Below are 18,170 nucleotides of genomic sequence, written 5' to 3'. Positions count from 1 at the left end.
ATACAATTTAACAACAATGAAAAATTGTTTTCTTATTTTTGATGTGGAAAACCATGCCTAAAGGCTCAATAAAATGTATAGAGAAAACTTGGTTCTTGTGATTTATGTAAAGATTATTGATGTTACTTTGACAATTTTTGCAACATGTTACAAAGACTTTTGAATCAAGATCTTTTTGTTCCTATTAATACATGATATTAAGAGTTTAAAATAATTTTTGAATGATTTTTAGTGATGAATAAGTCCTTTGAACATGCAACACAAAACAAATGTTCATAAGGAAAATGCTGTTTGAGCAACAGTTTTGTAAAAATTGGTAAAAATCGAAATATTGGAATTTTCCAGTGAGGTCAGATGGGTTTGAAAGCTAACTCAAAATATTATATTTCAGAAGAAGAATCACGAATTTTGGCTAAGAAATGAGTGAGATATGACAGTTTAAAGTCAGGTAAAGAAATCTGGCAGATTGCATGCATGATGATTGGTTAGAAAAGTGGGTTTTCATCATTTCCTTGAGTAAATCTTTTCAAGTATTTTAAATATATCATGATAAACTCATATTTTAGTCATGTTTCCAGAGATCAAAAGATTAAAACTTATCAAAATGTATACATGCATTTATGAACAAAATTTTGTTTCTCAAAAACTCTTAACTTGAGTTTGATGTTTTAATCCTTAAAATCGATTTTTGCACTAAGATCATGAACATGCAACCTTATTTATCATACATGCATGGTGATAAAACACATCCATCATGTTGTAAAAACCATTTTAACAAAAAGAAAGCAAGTTTTAAGAAGATGAAGAAGGAGAAAGTGTAAGAAAAAGAGCAAAACTTGAAGGAAAAGTGAAGTAGAAATCGATTTTACCTTCAAGAATACCACAAGATGATGAAGATTTCGAGTTTGAGGAGTGTTCTTGGGTTTGTTCTCTGGAAAATTTCTTGGTTCTTAGAGGGAGGAAGAGAGAATGGAGTGGTGTTTGGAGAGAAAAAGTAGAGAGAAGGTAGATAGAGTTTTCTAGAGAAAGAAAGAAGAGAGATGTGTGTGTGTTGGAGAATGAGAGTGTGAGAGAGATATGGGGAGAGAGGGATCCGATTTTAGGGGAGGAGAGGCTCTCTCTCTCTTGTTTCTTTTATAAAAATTCAAATCTTTTATAAAATATCCAACTTTTTATAAAATGTGCACCTTAACCTAGTTTTTATGCATAAAACTCTTGATTTTTGACTTATAAATCAAGGGTAAATGTTAATAACTAAATCTTTATTTTTCATTGAATTTTATTTCATAATAATTATTATGATAAGATAATATTATAAGGTTCATAATTGTTTTTATAGGATTTTTAAGGTTAAAGTTTATAAATATGAGTTTTTAGGGCTTTTAGGGTTTTGTAGTTTAATAAACTTTGAATATCAAAATAAATAGAATATTTGAGACTTTAAATTATCTTATGGTATTATAACTCTTTTATAGTTATAAATAATGTTTGTAATTTATTTTTATCGGTTTATTGGCATTCTATGTAGTGATTCCGAGATTCAAGCGAAATTGAGGAATCAAGTATACTAGTCCTAGTCTTCAAATTTGACTTAAGTTTCTATGAGACTTTGAACTAACTTCTACTTCTAGGTCAAGTGCATGATGTGTGTATATGATTCATGAAATGTTGTTCGAGTCAAAGAGTGATCCAAATATGGATAGTCACTACAGCTTAGTAGATGTAGAATTCACATATCAAGGTGAAATCTAAGTACACCATCCATTGTTTCTATCTGTTTCCAAGTTTCTAGTAGGTTATAACTTAGCTTCTAATTACTAAGTTTAATATGTGTTGTGCCTATATGTCCAACTAAGTTTATCAAATCTATAACTAACTCGTATTTTTACGGTTGTCACATTACTCCATAGCCAAAATCACCACTTCTTTTCTTCGAGAAATATGGAGGTGTTTTGGTGCATGGAATTCTCTCTCAAGAGCCACCTTTGTCCTAGGTGTGTTGTGATTCCATTTGAGGCATTTCATACTATTGGTGCTAAGCTCTTAAGGCCAAATACATCAAGACTTCAAGCCACATAAAAGGTATGTTTCCCTAACTAGTATATTATATGGTTTATGTCAAATGCATGCTAGTTATAGGTTTAATGCCTTGGAAACCATTTGCATGTATAATAGAGAAAACATAGATCCAAGGTATTTAGGGTTGTATGTGCACCATAGGATGTTGTAGTATACTAAAACTCAACACATACAAGAGAGCGGTGGGTAAGAATGGATAACCAATGGCGGTCATTTTATAGGCCACTTCCTTAAATATAGTCCAAAATTTTCGTATGGCTTCGTGAATATGGCGTACTAGCGATTTGACAGACTTCATTCTTTTACATGTAACATCCCAAAAATATAGTCCAATAATTTCGTTTCAAATCATTTAAGAAAAACTCACAATGCATAAAATAACATAATAAAATCACAAATCGTGTATCTCAAGCTCTTCACCTTGCTACCAGAAGTATCTAAAAATTGTATCAAGACCATGTATCAAAATATCAGAGTCTAAAATATCCCAGGCTGAAAAACTGTGGTGTGTGTCATGCGGTCATCCCAAGCTCTTCACCTTGCTACCAGAAGTATCTAAAGACGAAGCTTAGTGAGTCTCCCCAAACTACCACATACCATACACATAACATGCAACTAGGAGATACGGTCCCCGCCCACTCTCATGGATATTTGGGCCCCACCCACACACCGATGTCAAGGAGATTCGGGCCCCACCCACACTCCGTTGGCTAGGAGATTCGGACCCCGCCCACACTCTGCTGTCTAGGGGATTCGGGCCCCTCCCACACTCCGCTACTAACATGCATACAAGTATCACACCAACAACAAGTATATCTATTCCTATCAAACAGTCACATAACTATACTCAAATAATACTACGAGATTCGGGACCCGCCCACACTCAGCTGATATGAGATTCGGGCCCCGCCCACAGTCGTCTACTAACGTATCACATATACGGGTCGGCCTTGGTGCCTTAGACCCGTTCCTACTGAAGGAAAACTCACCTCTCAAACTGGGTGTTGAACTCTCGCATGAGGAATCTCTGCTGGCTGCTCCCACGACTCCCCGGCTATAATTTCACAATGAACACTGAGTCAAAACTAAAAATCCTTCTAAGGGTAAAATGACCATTTTACCCCTGGTCAAAATCAACGCTCTGGTCAAAGTCAAAATCAAGGTCAACTTCTACTTTGACCCAACTCGTCGAGTTACCTCCGAACTCATCGAGTTCCTTTGCTATTCAGACTCGTTATAAACCGAGTCAACTCATCGAGTCCCTTCACGGACTCGTCGAGTTCTACCTGGTACGGGATCGGGACAAATCGTCTCAACTCGTCGAGTCCCCCAATGGACTCACCGAGTTCCCTTGTCTGTTTGAGCTATCTTGATGGATTAAGCCCCTACACCTGAATCCAAGCTTCATACTTCTCATAAACCCTGAAAATGTCCTTTTAAGGGCAAAGTTTCCAACTTTGCCCGTTAATATCTCTTCTTAATGGGATTAGCTCCAACCCTAACTCCTTGGGAACTAGAACTTGGTCCTTAAGCCATCTTTACACCAAACTATAGCTTACAATCACAATTCTAAATCGCTAACACTAATTGGACACGTAAAGCTCCCACCTTACTCTTCATGCATGTCCTTTTTGAGCTAAAAAGGCCAAAATGGCACTCTATGGTTTGCATGGGGATCTTATGGCATAAAGTTTGTACCTTTATGCCTTAACAACCCTTAGTGATCCCAGATCTGAAAGGACCCTTGCTTGGCACGTCCAAACCCCAAGGGTTAAGCTCTTTGAACCAAAACCCTCAAAAGTGGAATATAAGTAGATCTAAAGAATAAATGATCAAGTTATAGACTTGATTACCTGAAAAGAAAGGGAATGAAATGTTGCTTCTGGATCTACAATCTTCTCTTGGTGCCCTCAAGCTTCTTCTTCCTCTTCAAGCTTCAAAACACACAAAAACACTCAAAAAATGGCTCACACACTCGCACAATAACATCCCTATGGTGCACATACAACCCTAATGCTTTGGATCAAATTTTTCTCTAGTTATACATGCAATTTTCATTTTCCAAAGCATGAAAAAGAGGATCTATACATCTCGATCGGAAAAGAATCAAGAGAAAAAGAAAGAATCGGAATTGATCGATATATTTCTCGAAACAAACAAAAAGGAAACGAAAGATGAAACATAAATCATGGATCAACTAAGCCCTCTCGGGGACTTTCTTAAGAATAAGAAAGAAGAACCTTATGTAAATACCATGGAATAAGGTTTGATCCTAGTCATGGAGATTCCATAAATATTCCATTCCAAAAACGGAAACAATTGGGAGTTTTTTAGAAATTGGATGCAGTTACTAATTCATGATCTGGCATGTACAGAATGAAAACTTCATTTGAAGCCTAACTAGCATACAACATTGATATTTGAAACATAAAAACCCGTTAGATGATTATCTCTTGGTTGTAGCTTGTAGAACTTGGCCTTACAAGAGCTTTGCACCTCAAATGTGATGCCTCAAATAAGTCACAAAACACCAATAACAAATGGAGGATTATGAGAGAGGTTTAGGAGGCACCAAACTCGTCTATACAATTCTTAGAATACTTATGTACCGATTTTAGGGGTTTAGGGGTTACATATATAGTGTAGAATTCCAAGGGTCACTAGTAAACCCTAATCCATTCACCTAGGCTTTTGATCCAATAATTCTTTTGGACTAACACTTCATGGACTCTCACATAAGCTTAGTCCATCACTAATCAATCATGGATCATTAGCCCAAACTATATGTATCATTGATTTACATAATCAGCCCCTGTTAATTTAATCAGTCTCTTTTGATTACTAAATTAATTCCAAATTAATTCTTGATCAATACCAATTAAATAAAATGATTTCTCAATTAATATACTATTCTTATAATATATTAATAAATCGCAAATAACCTCTTTCTCAAATATCCTTCCTATCAAATTTCTCCGATGAATACAACCCAAATGGACCATGCTACTATCGGGTCAAGTACATACCACTTATAGTTATGGGCTTAGACACCTAATCCAACAGTCTCCCACTTGGATAAGTCTAATAACAATAACTGCAAGTACGACTTCAAAAATGACTTGCAATCGTAGCTCTCAAAAGCCGTTGTCAACTCGGATCAATGAATTAGTCATAATTTTGCAATGAACAAGATTCTCATACACTATGCAATTCGAATTGCATGACTCCAAGTTTCTATATAATTTGAAATTTGGTGATGAAAACTCTTTTCAGTTGGTTAAATATGGAAATACCTACAAGCGATATCATAAGAATGAAATCCACAATTAATATTGCTATTATTAGAAATGTAACCAACACTTTCATAAATGCCATTTTCAAGAAAATATAAACTAAGGCAACCAGATGAACCAATATTTAACTTTTATTGAAAATAAACGAAAAATTGGAACTTGTCCTTACAACATATGAAATGTAAACTATGTTTCTAGACATTTCGTAAGAGAAATAGCAATCTATTAAATTATCTTAACACCTAAATAGTAGCTCCATTCCCACGATCATATTTAGCTCATTCTGCTTAAGCTTCCTTATTTCTCTTAGATTCTATAATGAAATCAAAATGTGATCATCATCATCATCGTATCATGTATTAAGAGTCTTTGAATACGAATAATGGAGTTAGATAATGGATGTACCTGAAGTAGAGTCACGCATATTGACTTCACTATCTCTGATATCTTTCAGATACTTTGGGTAGCTTCGCAACCACTGTCTCTTTAATTAGCATTAGAAACAAATAGACTCTTTGGGGATAACACGTGGAACTATCTCAAAACTGGCCTTTCTCTTTACCATGTAATCAAACTGTTTGACCTTGGCTAACCCCTTTCCATTAGGAAGAATTTTTTTTTCTTGACCACCATTGTCACATTTGTCAATGTCTATGCTTACTTTGGAATTAGAACTTTCAAGACCTTTCAAACACCCCAAAATTCAAGCCAATTTAAAACTTTTTAAACATTTCAAAACCCATTAGTCATTACAAAATGTTTTCAATATAGTTTATTATCAGAGTATCCCAGAATCAAAGTCATAAAAAGTGAGGAGCTGTACGATCATGCCCTCGCCTTGCCACGATCCCCTGATGTACTTGAAACAATAAACTGAAACTGTAAGCCCGAAAGCTTAGTGAGTTACCCCCAAAATACCGATACACATACAGTCCACATAACCATGTCAGCAATATCATAACGTAACAAACTGAAACAGCATACGACGAATCCACAGCTTTACAGACTGGATTACCCCTGGGCCCACAGTGTGAGTCTGGATTGCCTGTCGGGCCCATAGCTCACATCTGGATTGCCTACGAGCCCACAATACGAGTCTCCCTTAGTCCGTAACTGGAATGCTCCTAGGGTTTGTTGGCTACCGCACGGAGCAGAAGAACCTCAACCCATCCCACATAACATACAACATATAACATATCCACTGAGCATGCAATAATCATATAACATCAAAGGTAGTTCTACTTGTCTACCTAACTGGCAAAACCACTAGCATGCAACACTAACTCATACTCGACATCTAACACTGCTAGGATAACATATCCAATGGGCCGGCCTTGGTGCCTTAGACCCCTTAGTATAGTGAGGATGACTCACCTTGCGACTACCGACTGGAAATAGAAAGCTCAATTCTCGAATCACCAACACGAACTCCACCACCTATAGTTACCATAAAACCCTTTTTCCATAAATCTCCAAATTACCAAAATACCCCCAGAGGTCAACTGGTCAATCCTTGGTCAAAGTCAAAGTCAACAGTCAAGGTCAACAGTCCATGTTGACCCAACTCGTCAAGTGCAGTTCACCAACTCGTCGAGTTCTTCCTCAACTCGAGAAGTCGTGAAATCCTGGGTTGACTCGTCGAGTTCCCTTATAACTCGTTGAGTTCATGCGTGTCCAAAGGTTGAGAGAAACCCTAGCCGACTCGCCGAGTCTTTGACTAACTCGCCGAGTCCAAGGAAATCTTCAACGGACTCACCGAGTTGTTCATCCAACTCGTCGAGTACATGGTCATCTTCATGTGGCTCGCCGAGTTGACTATGCAAGTCGCCGAGCCCCTTCAGACCTTCACCCATACAGACACTTTTTAAGCCATGCAGCGGCTCCATATTGCAGATCCAAGCTTCTAATGCATGTTTATCATGTAAAGTTTCAAACTTTACGTGCATATATGGCTCTAAAAGCTCTAAATGACAAATCTAAGATTATAATGGAGTTTTACACTCCAGGAAGGCTTCATACATGACCAAGCTCGAAACTTTATGAATCTAGAACCCAAGAAGGGTCCAGATCTGAAGTTGCAACTTCAGATCTAGCTCATACACCACAATATCATCATAACAAAGCCAAAATAACCCTAAACTTCACCCAAATGAGATCTAGAAAGAAATGAGGTAAAGGTGACGACTTTATACCTCCAGCTGATGCTAATTGAGGTAGATTTCTGACCCCCACAAGTTCCTTGCTCCTAGCCGCTTGTTTCTCCAAGATTTTCTCCCCAATAATCCTCTTTCAAAGCTTAAAACATAATGGAGTACACATACACACACGTATTAGGGTTTTGCTGAGCTCTCAAGGGACTGTAAAGAGGCTGAAGGAGGCTTATGATTCTTTAAATAGGGTGCAAAACCCCAGGATTTAGGGTTTCATCTGCCAGATCCTACTCGTCGAGTCCCTTCTTGGACTCGGCGAGTAGGTCACTAAAACACACGGACCAACCCGCTGCTACTCGACGAGTAGGGCAACCAACTCGTCGAGTAGACCTTGAAATCCAAGAACTTTATATTAGATCAATACCTGAGAATCAGGGCGTTACAATTCTCCCCCACTTGAACTAGACGTCGTCCTCGAAGTCTACCACGACGAACAGCTCCGGATAGTGCTCCCGCATCTCTGCCTCTGGCTCCCACGTCCACTCAGACCCCCTACGATGTTCCCACTATACCTTCACCAAGGGTATCTCCTTGTTTCTCAGAATCTTCATCTTTCTCTCTAGTATGGCCACAGGCCTCTCAACATAATTCAGGCGCTCATCGACCTGAATATCATCCAATGACACCACTGCCCCCTGATCCATAATGCTCTTCCGCAACTGTGAAACGTGGAAAGTGCTGTGGATTCGACTAAGCTCCTTCGGTAGCTCTAGCCTGTAAGCCACCTTGCCAACCCTGGCCATGATCCTGAACGACCCAATATATTGGGGACCCAATTTTCCCCTCTTCCTGAAACGGATCACACCCTTCCAGGGCGAGACCTTCAAGAGTACCATATCACCGACCTGAAATTCTAACTCGGATCGGCGCCGGTCGGCGTAACTCTTCTGCCGACTCTGAGCGGTCTGCAGTCGCTGCCTAATCTGCTGAATCTTTTCGGTAGTCTGCAAGACTACCTCTGTCCGTCCCATCACCCTGTTTCCGACCTCACCCCAACAAACTGGGGTGCGACATCTCCTTCCATACAACAGCTCGAAAGGCGGGGCGCCAATGCTGGAATGATAGATGTTATTGTAGGCGAAGTCCGCAAGCGGTAGGTGGGAATCCCAGCTCCCACCGAAATCAATAACACATGCCCTCAACATATCCTCGAGGGTCTGAATAGTTTTCTCGCTATGACCGTCGGTCTGTGGATGGAATGTTGTACTAAAGTGCAGCCTCGTGCCCAGTTCCTCGTGGAACTTCTGCCAGAAACGGGAGGTAAATCTAACATCCCGGTAGGAGACAATGGAGACCGGAACCCCATGGCGAGCAACGATCTCGCGGACATATATGTCGGCCAGCTTCTCGGCCGATGAACTCTCCCGTATTGCCAAGAAATGGGCACTCTTGGTCAATCGATCCACGATGACCCATATAACATCAAACCCCTTCGCCGTTCTCGGCAACTTGGTAATAAAGTCCATCATGATCTGTTCCCATTTCCACATGGGAATCTCCAGGGGCTGCAGTTTGCCATGCAGCCTCTGATGCTCGGCCTTGACCATCCTAAAGGCAAGCACCTCTCGACGTACCAAGCGATTTCTCGCTTCATGCACGGCCACCAGTAGCTCAAACTCAAATCCCGGTACATCTTGGTGGCCCCCGGTGAATAGAGAAGTGAGACTTATGAGCCTCCTCCATGACCGTCTGTCTGAACCCGCGAGACATCGGAACCCATATCTGACCGCATCGGGTCAACAAACCCCGGCTATCGTGCACAAATCGGGCGTTCTCGCCCCTGATCCTCTCCAGTTTCCAGTTCTCTGGTCGCATGCCCTCCACCTGAGCACCTCTGATACGACTCACAAGGAGAGAATCCACGTCTATCCTCATATATATAGCTGGGGTGAAAGTCCCAGCTGACTTGCGGCTCAGCGCGTCCGCCACCACGTTCGCTTTACCAGGGTGGTAAAGGATCTCGCAGTCGTAGTCCTTGACTACATCCAACCACCTGCGCTTCCTCATGTTCAGGTTCGGCTGATCCATGATATGTCTCAGGCTCTTGTGATCCGTGTAGATGGTACAACGGACCCCATATAGGTAATGTCTCCATATCTTGAGAGCGAACACCACCGCTCCCAGCTCTAAATCATGCGTAGGGTATCTTGTCTCATGCGGCTTCAACTGCCGTGATGCATAAGCTATACCCATCCCCTCTGCATGAGGACCGCTCCTAGTCCCGTGATGGACGCGTCACAGAACACCACAAAGTCCTCAACTCCCTCCGGAAGAATCAAGACTGGAGCCTCGCATAGACGCTGTCTGAGGGTCTCAAACGCCCTCTGCTGCTCAGGGCCCCACCGGAAATCCACCCCTTCCTCATCAGACGAGTGAGGGGTACTGCAATCTTGGAGAAATCCTGTATGAATCTCCGGTAGTAGCCTGCCAATCCCAAAAAGCTCCTGATGTCTGAGGGAGATTTAGGAACCTCCCACTGCACAACTGCTTCGATTTTGACCGGGTCGACCAAAATCCCCTCCTGGGTAACGAGGTGTCCCAGGAACTGGACCTCTCGTAACCAAAACTCGCATTTCGAGAACTTGGCATAAAGCCGTTCTCGCCTCAGAACTCCCAATAACTCTCGCAGATGCTCCTCGTGCTGCTCTCGAGTCTTGGAATACACCAAGATATCATCTATAAACACGATGACCGAGCGATCCAGCATCGTTCTGCAGACCCGATTCATCAGGTCCATGAATACTGTCCGCGCATTGGTGAGCCCAAACGGCATCACTACGAACTCGTAATGACCATAACGAGTCCGAAACATGGTCTACTCCACGTCCTCCTCTCTGACTCGGACCTGATGATATCTCGACCTCAAATCAATCTTGGAGAACCAAGATGCACCCTGCAACTGATCAAAGAGGTCGTCTATCCTCGGGAGTGGATAACGGGTCAACTTGTTCAGCTCCCTATAATCAATGCACATTCGGCGCGAACCGTCTTTCTTCCTGACGAAGAGGATCGGTGGTCCCCATGGAGAACTACTAGGTCGAATGAACTGCTTGCCCAGCAGTTCCTGCAGCTATGATGATAGCTCCTGCATCTCGGGTGGTGCCAGTCGTTACGGCGCCTTGGCGATAGGAGCCGCACCCGGCACCAGGTCGATCCCGAACTCGACCTGCCTCTCCGGAGGTACTCCTGGCAATTCCTCCGGGAACACATCAGCAAACTCTCTAACCACTGGAACCTCTGAAACTGGAGTCGGATCCCTGGCCCGCGTATCTACAACATATGCTTGATAACCCGCACACCCGTGCTAAATGTACTGCCGAGCCCTGGCAGCTGAACAGAACCCTGAACCCACCCTGGTGCCCTCGCCATATACAATCAGTTCTCCCCCACTTGGGGTTCGAACTACCACTCGCTGACCCTCGCAATCTATCATGGCACCAAAACGGCTAAGCCAATCCATCCCTACGATCATGCACACCTCCCCCATGGGAATCGGTATCAAATCAATCGGAAAGGACACTCCGAAGATCTCCAACTCGCACCCTCGATAGACCGAAGAAGCAGAAACTCCGTGTTCGTTGGAGATAAAGACTCACAACGGACACTCTAGCTCGCCCACTGACACACTAAACTCCCTACTGAAAGTCTGAGATACAAAATACCGACTCGCCCCCAAGTCAAATAAAACCAATGCAGGTAAGGAGTTCACTCGAAACGTACCTAATCACAGGTACAACAGATAAGCATACACCAGATATAGTAAATGAGATAAAAGATGGAAACATACGAGCAACCACATCCGGTGCTGCCTTGGCCTCCTCGGTCGTAAGCTGAAAGGCAGGCCCTTGAGCCTTCGGGGGCTCTGCCCTACCCTGCCTCCCAACGGTAATCCTCAGTGTAGCCAGCGCGGGATTCTGCGTCGGCTTAGCAGCAAGTAACGGACAGTTGGCCTTATCGTGGCCAACCTGATCGTAGTGATAACATAACCTCATACCCTGAATTAGGACTGTCTGGCGACAATCCTTCGCGTGATGCCCCTCTTTGCCACACCTATGGCACCCACTACCAGCTCGACACACAACAGAATGACCCCTGCCACACTTCCCACAAGTGCGGCCCTGCTGACCCCTGGTCCTAGTATCAGCGGTCTTAGACCGCTTCGGCGCCGGCTGAGACTGTATCTGGGTCTGCCGCTGCTCTCTCAACTGCAGCTCAATCTCCAACTCACGCCGTCTGGCGGCCTCCTACAACTCCATAAGAGTATCACATCGCTAGGTAGATACAAACTGACGGATATCCGTCTTGAGCATGCTCAAATATCGGGTCATATGGGCCTGCTCGGAAGCAAACTCCGGGCAAAACATCGCCCTCTCTGTGAACATCCGGGTGATCTCCGTCGCCGACTCCCCCATCCTGTCTCAAACTCAGAAACTCCTGTGCCAAACGTTGCCGCTCGACCCGCGGAATGTAACGGGCGCGGAACATGTCCCTGAACTGCTCCCACGTAATGGCAGCTCTCTGATCATCAGTGTATGACCCAGTCGCAAGTCTCCACCAGTCCTTGGCCCCGGACCTTAGCAGGTTCAGGGCACACCTGACCTTCTGGTCAGTAGGACACGAGCAGGTGAAGAAACGCCCCTCCACATCTGAGATCCACCTCATAGCCTTGATGGGATCCTACATCCCATCAAAAGTAGGGGGCTTTGTGTTATCGAAGTCCCTGTACTGAAAACCCCTACCAACTCCTCCCCCTGCCGCGGATACAGCTGATGCAGCTGCTGCGGCAGCCGTCTCTGCAAGGGCTGCGTAGCGCTCATCAAAATACTACACCATGGCGGTCTTAATCGACCCGAATATCTCCGGCAGCTGTGCCCGGAACACAGCAGCAACCTCATCATGCAAGATCTCTCGAATCCTGGCATCCAACTATTCTGTACTCATCTGCTCCACCGGCTCAGGTGTTGTTGGCCCCTCGTGGCCTCTGTCTCCTGATCCCGATCCCGAACCGGATCCAGCCACAAAGCGTCTCGTCATCACCATTCTGAAACATACCACAAGATGTCAGATAATCCACATAAATAACTGGGAGCCAACTCCCGACTAACCCTAGGGGTTGTGACTTCCTTGATACGCGTATGGGTCCTGTGCTTTCAGTAGTATGGTCCCCTACTGTCACACCCCAAAACCGGAACGGCAGAAACGTTCTGGGGCGGAGGACGTCATGTTTAGTATCACAAGAACTGCATCATAGTAAGAAAGTAATAAACATCCATTTCATTAGAAAGAAAGTTTTTACAAAGTATGCGATTCACATAATACAGAATACATAGCAAATAACAAAAAGACATGAAGCTATACTGCTCCATCTTCTGAATCCCAGTGCGTGTACCTGTCTACTGGTCTCCTGAGAATACAAGTTATTTTGAAAGTGTAGATCTGCATTTAAGCTGGTGTGTTCATAAGATTTTAGTGATGTAATGTAAGTTGTAGAAAGTTATAGTATGTGGTAGTAAGTTTGTAAGTTCTGTTTAGAAAAGTTCGTCTGTTCCTCCAGAAAATCCTATATTTCCTGCTTTGATGAAAGCTAAGTAAAAATGACTCTACAATCCTTTCTATGAGTACTAAATGGATACAAGTTATATAAATCCCAGAGTAAACAAACAATGGGTTGTGTGTATCTGCCCTAAGCCCACAACCAAACAAGGAACAGGGAATGAAGCGGAAGGCACACAGTCCATTGGTTGTTAGGTCATCGTTGTATATAACCCTGGCGTATTCACTTGGTACTCACGGAGTTAACTGTAATAGTTCCTTTATATTTGATGAAAAGATTCTTTAAGAAAACCCTTATTTCTTATTATAAAAATGGTAACCACAGTGGTTCCTTCTATAATCACTTAGTTTATACTAGCTACATATAATCTAATATCGAACAGATAGTTAATTTTGTGGATCTGCCCTAATCCCACAACCAAACAAGGAACAGGGAATGAGCCGGAAAGCACACATCCAACTACCTATCGGACATTAATTATATATAACCTTGATGTATAAACTAAGGTATTAGTGGATTAACCACCTAAGGTCCTTTAAGTTATACTGGTTTAATAAAATGGATTAAACCCTTTACTGGTAAGTTTCTAGTTTGTATACCAAATGTTCTGTTTGAAAAGTGTGTTTTGTACTAGAAAGTTGTGCATTGAATTAATGTCCTATGATCTGGCCCATACCTGGTACCCCTTATGATTACTTGGTGTATACGAAATATATATGTAGCTAAGATCGAATAAATAGTAGGCTGGGTGAACTGCTCTAAGCCCACAACCAAACAAGGAACAGGAAATGAAGCGGAAAGCAAACATCCTACTACCTGTCAGATCCGATTAATATATATCCCTGAATGCATACACTAAGGAATCATAAAGTTAGCATTATAGACCCCCTTTCTACTGAATGTACTAGAATCGACGGTTCTGTTTGTCGTTTGTAAAATATAAATTTTCCCTAGTTTATAACTATCTTGACCCGAAAATAGCTTGCATTAACTGTCAAGTGGAACTGTCACAAAATGAAAGTAATGGGAAATTATAAGTACCCAGTTGTCTTCTGAATTGACATCCTGACGTACTTATTACCTTATAACATGTTTGTTTTATTAAGGTCATGATGTGAAGGCTAGTACCCACACTATACACTCTCCCTGACAAGAGATTCTGGGAGCCAAACGCGACTCTAGCAAACACTTGCTAGCCGTGTAATTCACATTAAAGTTATATGATCATGTATACCCAATTTAACTATCACCTTTTGTTAAGAACAATGAGTTAGTGATTCATTAGTATAGTTAGATCTTGTAGTTGTCCCATGCTGCAGCACCTTATTATGTTCGTTCTGTTATAGTATCTTAGTATGTTCTCGTTATAGTATCTTAGTATTCTCTAGTATCTAGCATCTTAGTATCTTCTAGTTATAGTATGAACTGAACCCCTAAACTATACCCCTTATATTTTACTAGTAATTTACTTGAACTGTTGTTGAAAAGACTCATTTTACTACTAAGTTATGCTTGTACTTTAAAAACGGAGTTTTGTTAAACTATACAGTAACATAACTTTAAAAGAGTTTTTGACATGTTTTGACTACTTATAAATGACATAAGTAATCTTTTGAAAATGTTTATAACAAACAATTACACAATTATCATTGTGTTCAACTTGTATTCCCCCCCTTAAAAGCATTTAATACAGTTTAAAAGATTGATTACGGGGTATGAACTCACCTTATGTGGGTGATTCAAATTAATATGCGCGTAAGGATGAGAATTTCCACGAATGAAGTCCCGAGACACAACAATTCCTAAATGACATATTTGCATAAATATAAGGTTTAGAAGCAACCAAATGCAAGAAAACACCTTAAGGGACTAGGAAACACTTTGACCAAGTGTTGGAATCACATGTGATTCATCAAAGGGGAGTGTACGGCCACAAAGAGGAGTTTACGGGCCAAGTGGTATGTCTAATGGAGTTTACGGCCATAGGTTTTATGGCCCTATGAGTTTACGGTCGTAAACTCATGCTACTTTGTGCATATGGGTGTTTTGAAGGGCTTTCAAGCATTAAGGAAGGGTTCTAGGTTCTTGTCCATGCCTTAGGGAGGCTTTATGGAGTTCACGGCCACCAAGAACAAGTGTGTGTTCTTGGTTCTCTTGTTGAAAGATGAAGATCTAGACAAAATGGATGTTTTCATGGATGAATCATGAGGATGATGTGTGATTAAGAAGGATATCAACAACTAGAGTGACGAACACTTACGTTTTTGGAGGGTTTGGATGAAGAACTTGATGATACTTGAGAGAGTTTTCAAGTTCCAAGTCTTGGAAATGGAAAAAGTGAAGAAAATGGTCCAAGCTTCATACTTATAGGCTGGAGTTTACGGCCACCATGAGTTTACAGCCGTAAACTCATGGGTCCTGACCGTAAACTCCTCATTTGAGGGTTTATGGCTTGCTTGATGGTTTGGAACTTTAGCTGACACATCCATACACTTAATCCTTAAGTGTACTTGGCTTAAAACTCCTTAGAATGACCCTTAAAAATGCTACAAGTCATTAGAAATGAGTCTGACTCACGGTTGAGTTGAATGGTTGGACTTTACAAGGCAAGAATTTTCAGGTTGTCACACCTATTACCTTCCACACCTACCCAGATTTGTCTCAAGTATCACCACAACGCCCTAACTGAATGCGCAACATGGCGGGCGCTCAATCCTCACTGCTAGAGGAATGCTAAATATCTCATAACTGGCTTCCCGGCCTCTCACAACTCACCCATCCATGAAACTTTCACCAACCCTGCAACACTAGTGTATGCTAGCCACACATAATGTTGGACCTTATAGACTTTCGAATATCCAATCCTACCTTAAGCTCCCAATCAAACAAGAACAGAACATCAGGCCAAATCAAACATTCATACACTAAGCAACTGCAGTAATGATGTCAATTTCATATAAGGAAAACCCTAGGCTAGCAGGCATCATGTAATCAGGTAATTCTATCATGCAGTTCCTGAAGATCCCTAGCCTACCTCTAGCATGTTGTTCTAACATATCACATAATCAAGTAACTGTATGGTATTTTGGGTTCTACTTACTGGCTCCGGCTGATCGTACACCCTGCATCCTTCCTTACTTATTTTGAAAACCATTTTAAAACCATTTTGAAAATCTTTCCTTGATTTGAGACTCGATTCACGCGAATGTTCCTCCAATTCACTCAAACCAAGGCTCTGATACCAATTTGTAACACCCAAAAATTCAAGCCAATTTAAAACTTTTTAAACATTTCAAAACCCATTAGTCATTACAAAATGTTTTCAAAATAGTTTAATATCAAAGTATCACAGAATCAAAGTCATAAAAAGTGAGGAGTTGTACAATCATGCCTTCGCCTTGCCACGATCCCCTGATGTATCTGAAACAATAAACTGAAACTGTAAGCCCGAAAGCTTAGTGAGTTACCCCCAAAATACCGATACACATACAATCCACATAACCATGTCAGCAATATCATAACGTAACAAACTGAAACACCATACGACGGGTCCATAGCTTTACAGACTGGATTACCCCTGGGCCCACAGTGTGAGTCTGGATTGCCTGTCGGGCCCACAGCTCACATCTGGATTGCCACCGAGCCCACAGTACGAGTCTGCCTTAGCCCGTAACTGGAATGCTCCTAGGGTTTGTTGGCTACCGCACGGAGCAGTACAACCTCAACCCATCCCACATAACATACAACATATAGCATATCCACTGAGCATGAAATAATCATATAACATCACAGGTAGTCCTACAGGTCTACCTAACTAACATAACCACTAGAATGCAACTCTAACTCATACTCCACATCTAACACTGCTAGGATAACATATCCAATGGGCCGGCCTTAGTGCCTTAGACCACTTAGTATAGTGAGGATAACTCGCCTTGCTACCGCCGACTGGAAATAGAAAGCTCAACTCTCGAATCACCAACACGAACTCCACCACCTATAGTTACCATAAAACCCTTTTTCCATAAATCTCCAAATTACCAAAATTCCCCCAGAGGTCAATTGGTCAATCCTTGGTCAAAGTCAAAGTCAACAGTCAAGATCAGCAGTCCATGTTGACCCAACTCGTCGAGTGCAGTTCACCAAATCGTCGAGTTCTTCTTCAACTCGAGAAGTCATGAAATCTTGGGTTGACTCGTCGAGTTCCCTTATAACTCGTCGAGTTCATACGTGTCCAAAGGTTGAGAGAAACCCTAGCTGACTCGCCGAGTCATCGACTGAATCGCTGAGTCCAAGGCAATCTTCAACGGACTCGCCGAGTTGTTCATCCAACTCGTCGAGTACATGGTAATCTTCATGTGGCTAGCCGAGTTGACTATGCAACTCCCCGAGCCCCTTTAGACCTTCACCCATACAGACACTTTTTAAGTCATGCAGCGGCTCCATATTGCTGATCCAAGCTTCTAAGGCATGTTTATCACGTAAAGTTGCAAACTTTACGTGCATACATGGCTCTAAAGGCTCTAATTGACAAATCTATGATTATAATGGAGATTTACACTCCAGTAAGGCTTCATACATGACCAAGCTCGAAACTTTATGAATCTAGAACCCAAGAAGGGTCCAGATCTAAAGTTGCAACTTCAGATCTAGCTCATACACCACAATATCATCATAACCAAGCCAAAATAACCCTAAACTTCACCCAATGGAGTACACACACGTATTAGGGTTTTGTTGAGCTCTCAAGGGACTGTAAAGATGCTGAAGGAGGTTTATGATTCTTTAAATAGGGTGCAAAACCCCGGGATTTAGGGTTTCATCTGCCAGCTCCTACTCGTCGAGTCCCTTCTTGGACTCGGCAAGTAGGTCACTAAAACATGTGGACCAACCCGGTGCTACTCGACGAGTAGGGCAACCAACTCGTCGAGTAGACCTTGAAATCCAAGAACTTTATATTAGATCAATACCTGAGAATCGGGGTGTTACAGCAACAATCAACATATGTGTCAGATCAATTAGGGTCACGTCAAT

The sequence above is a fragment of the Lactuca virosa genome, chromosome 1 (genome assembly GCF_052849685.1).
Source record: "Lactuca virosa cultivar CGN04683 chromosome 1, Lactuca_virosa_CGN04683_v6, whole genome shotgun sequence".
NCBI classification, from domain to species: domain Eukaryota; kingdom Viridiplantae; phylum Streptophyta; class Magnoliopsida; order Asterales; family Asteraceae; genus Lactuca; species Lactuca virosa.
Note: the sequence above shows the minus strand (reverse complement) of the source record.